Raw genomic sequence first — 16,012 nt, forward strand, 5'->3', positions numbered from 1 at the left:
CCCCGTTTGGTGAAGCTGAGAGTGAGCCTTTGCCTATGCAGAGGGAGGGCCCCTTGCTTGGGGGAGGAGCAAAAGAACCTAAATCGCTTTGTGTAAAGAAACCAGAGGGAATTTTTTGGGTGGAAGCTGGGGGGATAGGGGAAAGGAAGGATCACCTCGTAGGGGGTTGGAGCCTCTCTTAGTTTCCTGGAGCTACCACGATCAAGCACCACAAACTTGGTGGCTTAAAATAACAGAAAACAATTTCTCAGGGTTCTGGAGGTGAGACGTTCAGAATCAAGGTGTCAGCAGGGCCATGTCCTCCCCCGAAAGCCCTGCGGAAGCATCCTTTGCATCCTGTAGCTTGTGGTGGTTGCAAAGCAGTCCTTGGTCTTCCCTGCCTGTGGCAGCATAATCTCAGTCTCTGCCTCCTTCCTCAGTGTGTGTCTGTGTCCAAGTTCCCCTCTTCTTATAAGCAAGAGTCATTGGATTAGGACCCATGTTAATCTAGTAAAACCTCCTCTTAACTTGACTATATCTGCAAAGACCTTATTTCCAAATAAGGTCACATTTACAGGTTCCAGGTGGACATGGATTGGGGGGGGATACTGTTCAATCCAGTACAAACCCCTAGTGTGAGACTTGACTGAGAAAGGAAGTCTAATATTCCATTTTTTTAAAGAGAAGGTGAAGGGGGAGGGGCAGAGGGAGAGAGAGAATCTTAAGCAGCTTCCACATCCAGCAGGGAGCCCTACTCAGGCAAGATCTTACAACCCTGAGATCATGACCTGAGCCAAAATCAAGAGTGGGACACTTAACTGACTCAGCCACCCAGGAGCCCCTTATTATTCCATTTTTTTTAAAGGCCCTTTCTGCCGAATGAAAGAATGATGTATATGGACCTGTGAAATGAATTTCCTCCTTGCCTTGACCCCCAAATTTTCAGTATAAGTTGGCTATGCAAGTGTGCCGTATGGGCAATGTCATTTGTATGGAAATCAAGAAAAAAGTATTTCTTTGTATCTGTGAGATAAGAAGGCAACAACCATGAGAAGTGAAATCAGGAACCCCACGGGAGCCTAAGGTAAGAGCAGGAGCATCCCTGGGGGTGAGAGCCAGGATCTGAGCTGGTATCTGGTTATGGACGCACACAGAAATAAAATGCAAAGATTCACCGATGGAGAGAATAGGGCTTTCTGTTGTTTCCAACTATGCTTTTATGTATTTCCAAATTTTCCATAATGATATAATTTATTTTAATAATCAGGAAAAAACCCCCAAAAATTATTTAAAAGAAGAACAGTTCATGGTGATCTATTATTTAGACTTTAATCCAGATTTTCAGAAAATGCTTAAAGACCTGGTAAACTGGGTTCTTCCTTTGTTTAGTCTAATCAGACCACTAAATACTATTAAAGCAATAATTTTCATCCTTCATGAGTATAATTATCCTCTTTGATCAGCGTGGGGAGTTTAAAAAAATTATTCTCATTATTTCATTAAGAAATCCTAAGTAAAAGCAATTACTAGCTTTTATACTAAAAATTAATCAGCTCGTATTACAACTGTCTAGTAGCCACACAAAAACACTTATACTTGGTCATCGTTTATTCTATACTTTGAAAAACAAATGAAGATTCAAGATTGTGAATGAATAGACATTAGGCACTTGCTGTGTTGCATCACTGTGCTAGAAACAGGAGTAGAGCAATAAACAATTTCTGCCCTCAAAGATCTTACGTGTCAATGCAGTAGTGGTGTTGGGATTGGAGGATCAATTAAACAGGTAGTTGCAATAGTGTGGGGCACGTGTTACTGATATGGGAAACGGAAGCAAAGGAAAAAATTGCATTTCCTTCCTGCCTACAGCCCATTGACAAGCCCTTGAAACGGGTAGAGTGACCTTCCTCCCAGAGCTCAGCTGCCTGGATGTTGACACTTTGCTAAGGGCAAAAGGCAATCTTAGCTTAAAATTATCCTGACCCTCCTCCCCACCTCAGGACCCTTTGAATCTAGTTTCACATATAAAAATTCCTTTGGAAACTTCCTTTATATTTATCTCCCCTGAAATATATGTTAGCAATTATCCTCCAAGCATATGGCCCACTGATACACATCTGAAGGGTCTCATGACTAAGGTTTTATTAGGCAGTAATAAATAACCTTTCCCCAACAATGGCTAGCCCTGTCAAGGTCCTGGAAACCTTGCTTCCAAAATACCTTAGAAACTTAAGCTATTCCTAACCCCCTTGCCACCTGAAAGTATATAATGGGCCACTCCTCATGACCCCAGTGCGGCTCTTTCTGCCCACGGTCCTGTCCCTGTGCTTTAATAAAAACCACCTTTTTGCACCAAAGACCTCTCAAAAATTCTTTCTTGGCCATCAGCTGCACACCCCATTTCCACATCATTACAATGAGGGAGTACTGGGCTCTGACGACATACATCAGGGAGAACTGATGAAATCTGAGGTGGAGGTGGGTATCATCTTAGGGAAGATTGCTCGAGGAAGTTCTATTTGAACTGAGACCCCAGGATAAATTGGGATTCATCAGGTTTGAGAAGAAGAGGAAGAGGAAATGGATTGAGGACGAAAACAATAATGCAATACTTGAGTCCATCAGTGAGGACTGTTTCCGTTCCAAGTGTTAACAATTCAACTCAAACCAGTTTAGGCAAAAGAAATTTGTTAACTTGTAAGTGGAAAGTGAAGGGGAGATGTTCGCTTCAATCATGGCTGGATGCAAGGGCTCAAACAATGTCAGGTTTCCATTCCTCTCATCGTATCTTTATTCTGGTTTTGGTTTGGTCTCATTCTTTAGTCCAACTTTCTCCTCATCATGGGCAAGATGGCTGCCAGCAGTTCCAATCCCATATTCTCCTAATTTAAGGGCCACTGAAGAATGTTATCTCCTTTAACTTTCCTTTGGAAATAGAGTCATTGTAGATGTTAATTAAGTTAAAGATCTTGAGAGGAGATCATCCTGGACCTAGGGTGGGCCCCCGATTCAATGACTGGTGTCCTTATTACAAAGAGAGGACACACAGAAACACAGAGCAGATTGTGACATGAAGCAGAGGCAGAGATTGGAGGGATACATCTACCAGTCAAGGAGCTCACTTGTATGGAAGCATGTTGGTGATTTTGACCCCGGGGTTTTGTGTGAGGCCACCCTGGGTCTCAGAGCCACTATTTACAATCTCTTAGTAGGAATGACACAAGCACGAAGTGCTGCTGGTGCACAGAAAGTGGGGCAACTTGCCAGGCCTGGTGCAGATGCAAGACTGTCCCCGTGAGTGATTTCTGCCCTGTGTTTTGAAGAATAAATCAGGCAGGTGACAGTAGAAAAGGCATTCATAGCAGTTGCCACCTGTGCCCACTCATATCTCCCGGCATGTTGGTGCCTGGCCCATATTTCTGCACATGCTGGTCCAACTGGCAACTGCCAGCATCTGAATCCTTTTGCTTGAGGCTTTCTCTGAGCTCCCAGGAGCACATGAAGGAGGCTGGAAGTGCTAGAGAATTAATCATCCCCAGGACAGCCCTCAACCAATGACTAGCTGCAATTAGTAGATAAATAAATAGACCAGCAACTTCAGCCTTCACTTTGGAAACTCTGAGGTGTGTGTTACATGGTCTTCCCATGTTCTTCAGAGGGATTCCTCTCCATCAGCCCCCATTTGTAACTAGTTTGTTAATGCATCATTTACTGGCTTCCTTTCCTTCACTGTCTCACTTCCTTACTCCCCAGCTGGTGCTTCCTGGGATCACCTCCCAAATGAATGTCTTGCATTTGAATCCTTGTCTCAGGGTATCCCTCTGAAGGAACACCAATTTACACAGCAGCTCATACAGAGAAAATGGCTTGTCCAAGAGCCTGGGGATGGAAGCATGGAGATCTCATGACACATTTAAGCAACTGTCCAAATTATTTGAGAATCTGCTGTCCTGGTCTCTTGTCTACTATGTGGACTTGTCTGGGGCTTAGAAATCAGTGGGTACCATGTTGTAACAACTCCTGTTTTATCTTGGGAATTGTTGGAGTTTAGAACAGCAGAGGATTGTTAATTTTCCCACGACTTCTCAGACCAACACCGTGCTGGACGTGTAGTGTGCACTCCATAAGTGTTTTCGAATTAATGAACTTGTTTGTTTGTTTATTTATTTATTTATTTATTTATTTATTTTAAAGATTTTATTTATTTATTTAACAGAGACAGCCAGCGAGAGAGGGAACACAAGCAGAGGGAGTGGGAGAGGAAGAAGCAGGCTCATAGCGGAAGAGCCTGATGTGGGGCTCGATCCCATAACGCCGGGACCACGCCCTGAGCCGAAGGCAGGCGCTTAACCGCTGTGCCACCCAGGTGCCCCGATGAACTTGTTTATTTTATTGAAATTAGTATATAAAAAAATTCCAGTGCCTACTATATAATGCATGTTCAATAAATGTTTATTGAATAGAACCAAAGGACCCTGGAAAGTCAGACTTTTTTTGAACAGGCATTGTGCCACCTAGTGGTGATTTTGAGGAGGGGGCTTTGCAGGCACTGGTCTTGTGTTCTATTATTTTGGGGACTTTGATTTTACTTAGGGTTCAAGGTTGGCAGCTGACTTATTTGTAACAGCAAAATGACAGAAATAGCTTGAATGTCCAGGGACAGGGGGATGATAAATCAAATGATGCGATATCATCTTCATAAAACACCATGCAGTGATCAAAATGGATTAAGTTGATGCGTATTCACTGATACAGAACTTTTTCCAAGACCTGTTGTTCGAGTGATAAACTGGAAATCACAGAAAATACTTATAGTGTGATGTCATCATGTTGAAATAAACACGAAATACCCCATATATCTTTGGTTGTTTGAGAGGTGGGCTCAGCAACAGACTGGGTAGGGTGACAAGATGGTTTTCCAGTCCCTTCCAGTTCTGAGATACTGTAATCCTATGAAGTCAAAGTTTATAGTTCCTTTAAAAAATATACTGCTTTGACCCATGTAAGAAAACTGTAAAACTTTATGGAGGGACATAAAAGAAGACCTGGCTAAATGGAGACACATGTCAAGTTTCCTGGATTGATAGAGTCAACCTTGTGGAAGCATAAAATTCCTCAAAATTAATCCAAGTTTAAAAACAGCAATAACAAGATTAACATCCCAGTGCATTTTTGGGTAGGGAGGACTTGAAAAATTGTTCTAAACTTCATCCTGAAGGTCAAATGTATTAAGAAGAGCCAGAAAGTATTTGAAAATGAAATCTATATTGTAAAGTTAGAATAGTAAGCCTCATGCACGAGTGCCAGAACAGACAAAGGAACAGAAGAGAAAACCCCAGAAGCAGAGAATTTAGTATATACCAAAGTGACCCTTCAAGACAGTCAGGAAAAGATGGGTTATTCGATAAACTGTTGGGACAGCAGTAGCTTGGTGGTGCTTCCCACGGGCACAGTACCCGCACGTGTCTTTTGTAAAAGCTCCAGTAACCTGATCATTCAGGAAATATTTTAGGTTGTATTTTTCTGTCTGACCTTGTACTGAAATAAACTCCTTTTTTTCCCCATTTGAAATGAACTCCTGATAAATTAAAGATTTAAGAAAGAACAAAGTCATTAAATACCAGAAGAAAATATTGATAAATATATAATGTTGGGCTTTGGATAGAGTATAAATACAATCTCAAAGGCAGAAACCACAATGAAAAGGTGGATAGATTTGTTTCTATCAAAAATTTTTTAAAGTTTGTGTCTCTGCATACATAAATTAACAAAGTTGAAAGACAAATGCCAAACAGGGGAAAAGTTCATTACATAAACGACAGAAAATTCTTAAATATATAAAGTACTTTCATAAGATAATAAGAAGGAAAGGAATATTAGGTAGAAAAATGTGTAAAGCGCACAGACAAGTATTTGCCAAAGAAGAAATCCAAACAGCACATAAGCATGGAAAAATGTTTACATCATTGAGGAATCAAAGGAATGTACATTAAAAGGACAGTGAGAAACCTTTCATCCCGTCAAAGTTTTAAATATTTAAAGTAATTTTAATCTTGCCTTTCAAGGGGGTTGCATATCAGAGTGTTAACAGTGATTAATTATCTGTGGGTAGTGGATTAAGGGTACTTTTCTCTTTTTTGTTTTTCTTGGTATTAATAGTTTACTTTTCTGACCCTTACAAAAGTGCTAAGCTGAGATCTCTGGAGAACTCATCTCTGGGGAATGACCGGAAGGATGTGTCAAAGCAGTGGCCTTCTTCTCTGGCCTGGCTTGCAGTTCGTGACCCATATTGCACCATCTGGACCCCCAACTTCTGGACCTGAGGCCAGGTGGTTGCTATTTAGACAAGAGGCATGAGACCAAAGCAAAGAGACCACTCAGCAAGCTGGAGCCTAACAATCCAGGTGGTAATTTATAAAAATAACACACTAGAACTTGGTGTGACTATGCTCTTCAAGCCAAAAAAAATAAATAAATAAAAAAAATAAAAAAATTAAAGGCATGCCTGTTCATATTCCATGGGAAGAAAGGCTGGGTTGCCAGAGGAAAAGTAAATCTGTCAAGCCTGTGGATGAAGAAAATGCTGGGCTAGTATCTGTCGAAGTACAGCAGGCAAATGAACGTGTTGCAGTTGTCTATACTGGGGTGATTTCAGATGCAGAACCAAATGTTGAAACAGTCATGCCTGGCACATGTTCAAGAAAAATGGAAGGTCCCTTCAGTCAAGGTACCACCCATCCATTGCGGCCCACCCAATGTGTGACCCTTATCAAATCCTCTGGCCACCTTGCCCGGCTCTCAACCTGAATCGAGATCAGCAGAGTTGCCTTGACTGTTGAGCTTCTGTCTGCACCTGGCTGTTTTTGTTTTTGTTTAAAGATTTTACTTATTTATTTGACAGAGAGAGAGACAGCCAGCGAGAGAGGGAACACAGGCAGGGGGAGTGGGAGAGGAAAAAGCAGGCTCCCAGCGGAGGAGCCTGAGGTGGGGCTCGATCCCAGGACTCTGGGATCACGCTCTGAGCCGAAGGCAGACACTTAATGACTGAGCCACCCAGGCAGCCCTGCAGCTGGTTTTAAAAAAAGCTGAGCCTCACAATTCAGAGTTACTCTCCCTTTAACTCAGGATTCAGCTTCTGGTACTTCTGGGAGGTGTAGATGAAAGTCTTTCTAGAAGCCAGGCAGCTTCTACTTCTGGAGAAAACTGAGTTACCTTGGGTTGGGTTCCCTGGAAACAGACTCTGCGATACGTCTTTGTGTGCAAGGTTGTTGGGGTGTGGTGGAGGGGTCCTTGGGGACACCACCCATAACTAAGGGGCAGAGGACTGGGCAGATGGAGAAGTGTCAGCCAATCCTATGGAGAGTTCTGGAGCTGGGGTGGCCTTGAAGTGTCCTCAGTTGGGGGCCTTTGTATCTCCTAAATTAACCAGTCACTGGATGCTTGCTGTTCCCGGGGAGAAAGCACACTCTTGGATGAGGCAGGTTATATCAATTTCAGCCAAGGGAAGTCTCCAGGGAGGAAGGCATTGAATTGCCCTAGCAGACTGTTGAGGAAGAAAAGAAGGTCCCGAGAGAAGTGGGCTTGCTGGGATGATTTATCATGGAGCCAGAAGACCAGACAAGGGTTATGCTCCACAGGAGGCCCAAAGGACAGACCACACACAATGGCAATGGGAAATGCACTAGTGAGAGAAGTACCAGCATCACTAAGAAGTTCAGAGGGGGCTGTCTTCAGCAGGCCTGGCATGATGGGAAGAGAAGCAATCACAGGACTGGGTTGTAGTATCTTGGTTGGTAATGACAACATCCTGGAGCCATAGAAGCCAGGTGGTGGCTTTAACCACCAGAAGCCTGGAGGCTGTAATTACTAGATAGCTGGCAGTTTAAGAGAGTCCCCACAGGGGACCTGATCCTCAGGGGCTGTGAAGGTATTTAATAGTACAAGGTGTCCCTAGGGGGAAAATAGATGGTCAGCCAGCAGGGTGCTGCTTAATATTTATAACCAGAAGAAGGCAAGAATGGGGGAGCAGGAGTCTGAGTGTGGTTGCCCTAATAAAGAAGTCATGCTTTTTGCTCAATTCTCAGATCTGAGTCAATCTTCAGACCAAGACCACAGAACCCATTGACTGAAGAGGTGGTTGGGTCCTTAAGAAGGACCCTGCAACACTGAGACAAATATTTACTACAATGATTACTCTATGGCCTGTGACCACTTTCACAGCTAACTATATGTTGGGGAAAGAGAAACACCCAGAAATTTTGCAGGGTCTGAAAGGATTTTGTTACCCAGAAACTCAAAGTGTTATCATGGTCCCTCTCTAAGAGTGGGGATTTGGGGGGGGGGGGTCACATCGTAAGCAGAATCCTGGATGATATGCAGCTTACAATGAGTCAATGGGAGCATAGACCCATCCACTGGTTTTTCCTCCGTCCCTGAGTGTATCATTGGGACTATATATTGAGAGCAAGCTCCACATTAGGGCCTCGGCCTTGAGTTCTTGCAGTGGGGAAGACCAAGTGAAAGCCACTAAAACTGTCCCTTCCCTACCAAGTTAAGATAATAAATCAAAACCAATATTTCATCCAAGCGGATAGGATGATGACGGTAGAGATTAATGCCACCATTAAAGACCTGAAAGATACAGAGTAGTTGTCCCTGTCATATCTCCATTTAATTTGCCAGTCTGGCCGCTTCAGAAACCAGGAGAATGGTTTATAGACTGTAGATTTAACCATGCAGTAGCCCTGATGGTAGTCATTGTACCCTCTTGCTGATCTGTCCTAATATAGTCCGAAAGGATCTGAACACCTGGCTATCCCAGAGAACCCCACTCTGTTATATTGATAGCAGCAGGCTCACCAGGCATGCTGAGCAAGAGATAGCTAGTCCACTGCAACCCTCTGTAAGACACATGCACTTCAGATAAACCCATGAAGATTCAGGGTCCTGCCGCTTCAGGTTTTAGGGAACCAGTGGTCAGGGATCTGCCAGGATAGTTCCTTCAAAGTAAAAGGCAAATTAGAAAACGCAAATAAACAAGGCAAAAGAAAATATTGCTCATAATCTTGTAAAAGCTTATAATCCTCTAAAATTGTTTATAGTGTTTACATCTTTTAAGATGTTTTTCATCGTGCATAGAATTAAATCTAACAAACTAATATAGAATCGTACCACTACCTGATACCGTGCTTATTTACTTGTGTGCTTGCTTACTGCCTAGATTTCCTCACTGCGATGCAAGCAAGCTCCATGAAAGTCGTGTCTTTATCTGGTTCACTGCTGTATCCCTGGCACCTAGAATGCACTTGGTGCTGGATAAATATTTTTTGGTGGCATAAACGATAGGTACTAGACACACTGTTTTGTAGCTAGCTATTTTCAACTAACTTCCAGATGCTTCAGGTTTTCTCCACTTTTCTTAAAATGTGCCGTTCCAGAAGTCATGTAAAAGCAGAGAAGTCTCTCACTCCAAAGACTACTTCTATCAGTGCAACTTCAACACCAAGAAACCTTAGTCCTTTGGCAGCCCTCGATTCTCTTTCCCTTTGACCCGCACTGCCTTAGAATCTTGAGACCTCACAGCCTTGCTTGGATCGTTCTTTAGAGGTCTCAAATCCGTTTCCAAGGACGTAAGCGAAGACTTGCCAGGCAAACAGCCCAGCCCGCAGCCACGTCCCTCCTCCGGCCACGCGGGGGCGTGAGAGCGCCACCGTGTGCTCCGGGTCAGCCGCCCACCGGGAGGACGACTCTGGGCGGGAGTGGCGACTGCCCGCTGTGGGCGGAGCAAAAGGCGCCCGGGCACGGACAGAGGGCAGGAAGTGAGGAGGCGGGGCTTCTGCGATGGGGTATGCGCTTGCGCAAAGGTCCGACCGGAGGAGTCGTCTTCGTTTTCGCCGCTGCTAGGGTCTGTCCTGGTGGGGAAGTCTTTACCCTTGTTTTACGAGTTGGGCCGGGCCCAGGGGCGGGGGCAGAGTGCGGGAGTTGGAGTGGAAGGACTTCGAGGGGCGCCGGGGTGAGGGGCTGGGCTCGTGAGCACCGCGGAGGAGGTTGGGGTGGCGGAGCCTGGGAGGAGGGACGCAGGGGCATCCGGGCGGGAGTGGGTAGGGCCGGCGTCTGCGGCCGGGGGAGAGGGGCGAGTGGAAAAGGAGTACGGGAGAGTGAAGCTTCAGCCCTCCTTCCCCTCCCGGCGTGAAGTGCAGGGACCCCAGAGTGCCCAGCCAGCCGGGGAGGTGCAAGTTGGCAGGTGAATGTGGTTTCCGGAAAGATAACCCTGCCTTTCCCCCGGCTCCTTTTTTTCGTTCTTTTTTTTTTTTTTTAAAGTAGTAGTATTAACGCAGCATGGTTGCGTCTCACATCTACAACACCTTAACCTGTGGCAAACCGCTTAGCCGCCTAAAGCACCTCGAGAGGCAGTCCCTCTCTTTCCTCCTCACTCTCAAAGTAGAGAACATAAAAGTTTTCCTACCTAAACCCTGCCATGAAGAACTGAACATTTCCTGTCTAAACGATTGTCGGGAGTTGTGATAATTTCTTCATAAACTTGTCTACAAAAATAACTTTTTATACTCTTTAAATAATGCCACTTGCCTGTGTAAAGCGGAGCAACAGTTTTACTGTGCTGTGCAGTCCTCAGTGAGAAATTTTAGTCCGGGGCGATGAAAAGAGCTCATTTGGAATTCAGGGATTGATCAGCTAAAGTGACTCCAACCAGTGCTGTTTAACCCTCACGAAAATGATGTGGGTTTATATCCATCATCTCAGCCATGGCGAAGGGGTGCAGGCTGGCATTTGGAAGCTTAAGAACCAAGTCTGTTGCCTTCCAATTTATTTTTTTTTTAAGTCTTCCATCATGGGTGTACTTTGCTTGAATGATTATTTTAAAGTACACGTCCTATTTTTGCCAATCTGACAGCTGTTTCCATAGAAACTAGAGAAGAAATAGTCACTTTCAGCAGAGTTGTTAAAACTGTCTTCCAGGCTTCAGCTGTGAGTGTCAGTGAGTGCTGTACTTGCTCATTCTGAGATGGTACTTAAAGAATTAAGGTTCTGAAATGTTGTTAGAGGCTAACAATCCAAATTGTTTAATTTTCTCACATTATTAATTTAGTAATCTTAAAAGTTTGCCAGCTATGTTTGTTGACCTGCTACAGTTCTTTGAAGAGGATTTGTCAGCCGTGATTGTTTCTTAGGTTCTGTGTTGTCTAGTGTTGGCTCTTTGAAAGTGTATAAATACATTTCCTCCCCAATTTTTTACCCGTTCTTAAGGATAAACCAGGCAAAATATCAGGCATTATTTCTGTTCTAAATGACACCTGATTGTCAATGATACAATTGATAATGTTTTTAGTTATGTTCATGTGATGTTTGGGGCTTTTGCCTATACCTTCTGTGTCAGAATATTTTTTAAAGATTTCACGTAAGTCATGAGAGATGAGCAAGAGTTTGCTTGCCATAATCACAGAGTTAAGCAGCGTAATAGAGGTGCACAGAAATAGAGATGAGAGCTTTTCTGAGGGGCGTAAGTAAATCAGTGGGTCTGGAGCTTTGGAATGGGTGAGAAAGGAGAGAAGGTGCCTGGAGAAATAGTGGGGGGTGGCATTATGGGAGGCCTGGTCTTCTATATGGAGGAGTTTATGGAAGCCTATGGAAACCATTGGAAATAGCAAAAATAGTTGCCTTTATTGGTTTTGGAGCTTACAAGAGTAATAATACATCCTGTAAAAATTTAAACAGCACAGAAATACATGAGATGAAAATACTAAATCACTTACATCCACCATTCTGCCTCCCAAAATAACCATAATGAATAGTTTGCTATGTTTTGCTTTAGATTTATTTATATTTATATATACTAGCATATTTTAGCATTAATATTTTTGCAAATTGGGCAAAGATTTTTGTCTGCTTTATTTTCTGTGGTATCTCCAGAATCCGGAATGCTCGGTGGTATGGCATGTAGGAGGCACTCATTAAATATTTAGTGAATGAATAACATCATTCAGAGATCAAAAGCTGAATAGGGTCTTGTGTATGTTTGGCCATGGTGGTTAAAAAGGGGTTTTTGTTTGTTTGTTTCTTGTTTTTTTAAGTTTGTTGCCAGCATTTTAAATCTGAAACTTTCACATAAAGTTTGAATTTCTGGCTTTTCTTGAAAATACTGAACTGTGGTAACGCTAAGCTCAAATTCCATTAAGCTTGTTGCACCTTCTTTGTATGGACATGAACCTGCATTTACATCAGTATGGCTTTGCCTGGACTCTACAAACTTGCTGTGTTGAATACAGTAGCCACTAGTCACCTATGGCCATTTTGTTTCAAATTAACTAAAATTAAGTTCATTAAGATTCCTATTCCTCAGTCACACCAGCCACATTTCAAGTGCTCAGCAGCCATAGGTAGGAGCTACCACATTGGACAATGCGGATATGTTTCCCTCATTGCAGAAATTTCTGTTGTGCAGTGCTGGTTTACACATCTGGGTTTGCCATTCCTGATCTAAGGAATTTTTGCAAGTAGCATTTGTTGTTATTTTTAAGATTTGTGTCTCTTTTTCTCATTACACAAATCTCCATTTTTTAAAATAGCTAAATAGTATTTAGCAAAGTAGGACTTTTTTGAGTTGTAGGATGTTGTCTTATTTGCATTTTAGAAAGATTGCTTTAGTTCTAGTTTGGGGGGGATGAACTGGAGGGGTAGGAATTGGTGGTTTAATAGGCAGAGAGATTGGAGGGTATATAGTAATCCACAACCTAGGCCACAGAACCCTGGAAAGGCTAGATTGAGATGTTGAGGAGGCAGAATTGACATGACCAATTTAATGTAGATTGAGATCTTTTGTCACTGCAGAGATTATCCAGAACTGATTATCTGGAACTGATTCAGTGCTGAAAATTGAGAATTTGGCTTAGCAAAGTCTAGAAGGAACTCTTAGCTAATTCTGACAAGCAGCACGTGTAATATTTAAATGTTATCAGCTTGTATATGAAACGTGTAACTTTTACACCATGTAACTTAAGTCAGAGATCACTTATTTACAAGGTAGAGAAACTCTTTGAAGAGAGGGAGTTGTTTTAGGAAGAAAGTAAAAGCTCGTGAAGCTCAGTTAATTTAGGAAGTACAGTGGACTCTTGGGAACCAGGACGGTATGAATCTTGCCCCCTCTCTCTTTTTCTGTCCCTGAGGCTTCATTATCTTTTACTTTTGGCACCTTGATTCCATTGTCCTTTCTGTCCATCACTTCTTTTGCAAAGGTTTTTGTTTGCAGTTCTTGCTTGCGTATTGCTCTGTGTTGCCATAGCACCAACTGTAACCCCAATTTATACACCCCCTTGCCCCTTTGCCTGATACTGTCTCACCAAAAGTCTTTTCTGTGTGAGATATCCACTCCTAGCTCTGTGACCAGTGGCAGGGGTCACTGGGAAAGATTGACAGTCTGGGCCTATCCCAGAAGTTGAGGCTGTAGGATGCCCTTGTAAAGGGAGTGTGATCAGGCAAGTGTCTGAAGCTTATCTCCTATAGTGAAGGATCTAAGAATGTAGGTTTGTGTTGTTTTTGCAGTTTGACTTCTAGCAAATGACTTTCTATTTTTTTTTTTTTTTAAAGATTTTATTTATTTATGTGACAGAGAGACAGCCAGTGAGAGAGGGAACACAGCAGGGGGAGTGGGAGAGGAAGAAGCAGGCTCCTAGCGGAGGAGCCTGATGTGGGACTCGATCCCGGTACGCCAGGATCACGCCCTGAGCCGAAGGCAGACGCTTTAACGACTGCGCTACCCAGGCGCCCCATGACTTTCTATTTTTAAACCTTAAGTATACTTTCCCATTTGAAACATTTTTTTTCTGGATCTGCCTAAATGGCATAAAAAATAATAGTTGCTTTGAACTCTTATGCTATTCACGGATATCTTTTCTTTTTTAAAACTTCATATAGTGTATAACACTTAATGAGGAACTATATTTTATTATCTCTTAATAGTTTTACTTAGATACATTTTCCCCTGTCAACTCCATAACATCGGTGAGGGTAGAGACTAGATTTTATGCTGCATCTGTAACTCACAAGCCACCTAGCCGATGAGGAACCTTACTAGCTACTCAGATACTAATTTTGAATGATTTCTAGGCTTCAGTTATTTTATTACTTACAGCTTGGTTCAAAAAAGAAAAAAAAAATCTAGAAGTATCTTGTTGATACAGATTATTATGTATCAAGTCTGGACCTTGATTTAAAATGTATAGTAATTCCAAAAGGTTAACTTGGAGTTAATGTTTGCTTACCATGCCCTTTTTTTTCCACATTATATGTTAGTAATGCAAGAGTGGAATGTATTAAGTATATAAAAATTTTGAGTGACTTTCAAATAGTTTGATATATACGTAATATGGTTTATTAAAGCTGATGTTCTGAAGCATCTTTCTAGATAATATTAGTCTAGTTTGAGTTAGATTTACATATTTTCCTCCAACTTTTATTATGAAGATTTTGAAGCAGAAAAATTGAAAAAAATTTTAATGAACACATATATAACCATGACTTAGATAGGATTGTTAATATTTTACTGCACTGGCTTTATGTCGTCTGTGTGTGTGTGTATGTGTGTGTATGTGTATGTATTATATGATTTGAAAGTAAGTTTTATTCATCATAAAGAGATACTTCAGCAAGTACTCAGGTAAAAGATATTCACCTATATAACCACATCATTATCATCTAATAAGCAGTACTTATGTAAGATAACCTAAAAGCAAATCCATATGCAAATTCCTCCAAGAGTCTCGGTTGTCTTCTAAAGCTGGTTTTTTCCTTTCAAACTAAGATCTAATCAGAATTCACACATTGCATTTGATTGTTGTCTCTTTTTAGTATCTTTTGGAAAAGAGCTTAACTGATGTATAATTGATATAAAATAAATTGTACATATTTAAGCTGTATAGTGTAGTTTTGACATATGTGTATACCTGTGAAACTAATACCACAGTCAAAATAGTGAACATATTCATTGCCTCCAAAACTTTTAATCCCTTTCCTGATTTTACCTTCCCATCCTCAGGCAATCATTGATCTCTCTGTAACTATACATTATTTTGCATTTTCTACAGTTTATATTATAGAGCTGGAATCATAGAGTATGTACTTTTTTGGAGGGAGTAGGGGCTGGCTTCTATCACTTGATAATATATAGAGATAACATCGTTTTTGTATATTGCTTTTGTATCCTGCCCCCTAACTAAACTCATTGGGATATCTTTGGATTTTTTATGTAGATGATCATGTTATGTAGGCATAAAGACCATTTAGCTTCTGTGTTTCTTGTCTGGATGCCATTTGTTTAGGCATTTATTCATTCTGTTGTGTTGACTAGGATCTCCAGTACAATATTGAATTTAAGTGATGAGAGTGGGCATCCTTGCCTCAGTCCTGATCTTTGGAGGAAAGTATAGTCTTTCACCAATAAATATGTCGTTGGTTGTATTTTTCTGTGGATGTCCTAGTTTACTTAGTTTTTTTAAATCAGGGTTGGATGTTGGATTTTATCAAATGCTTTTTCTGTATTGAGATGATCATGTGGTGTTTCTTTTTCAATAAATAGGGTGGATTACATTGATTTATGAATTTTTACTCAACCTTACCTTCCTGGGATACATCTCAGCTGGTCATGATGTAGTCTTTTTATATACTGTTGAATTCGATTTTCTAAAATATTGTTTTGTATCTATGTTCATGAGAGATATTACTGTATAGTCTTCCTATAATTTTTTTTTCTGGCTTTAGTATCACAGTAATGCAGATCTCATGCAATAAAATGCAAACTATTAATTTCTTTTCAATTTCCTGGAAGAGTTTGAATAGAATTATTGTTAATTCTTCCTTAAATGTTTGATAGAATTGCCCAGTGAAGCTGTTTGGGCCTGGAGCTTTCTTTGTGGGAAGGTTTTTAACTACAAGTTCAATTAAAAAAAATAGATATAGGGCTCTTAGATACATCCATTTTTTAGTTAGCTTTGGTAGTTCGTGTTTTTCAAGGAATTGGTCC

At 41.6% G+C, this 16,012-nt stretch overlaps 1 protein-coding gene across 3 annotated transcripts in view; it reads left to right on the forward strand.

Annotated features, from left to right (window-relative positions):
* The first annotated feature begins 9,797 nt into the window (after positions 1-9,797).
* Positions 9,798-16,012, forward strand: part of OMA1 (OMA1 zinc metallopeptidase) — a 78,382-nt gene continuing 72,167 nt past the window's right edge. Inside the window, exon 1 of one of the 3 annotated variants that reach the window (XM_008699145.2) lies at positions 9,798-9,883. The gene's annotated coding sequence lies outside the window, so the exon portion shown is untranslated. Of the gene's footprint in view, positions 9,992-16,012 lie in introns of all 3 variants that reach the window. The other 2 variants (XM_008699146.2, XM_040627252.1) reach the window with 2 other exon arrangements.

The sequence above is a fragment of the Ursus maritimus genome, unplaced genomic scaffold (assembly GCF_017311325.1).
Source record: "Ursus maritimus isolate PB19 unplaced genomic scaffold, ASM1731132v1 scaffold_12, whole genome shotgun sequence".
In the NCBI taxonomy this organism is placed as follows: domain Eukaryota; kingdom Metazoa; phylum Chordata; class Mammalia; order Carnivora; family Ursidae; genus Ursus; species Ursus maritimus.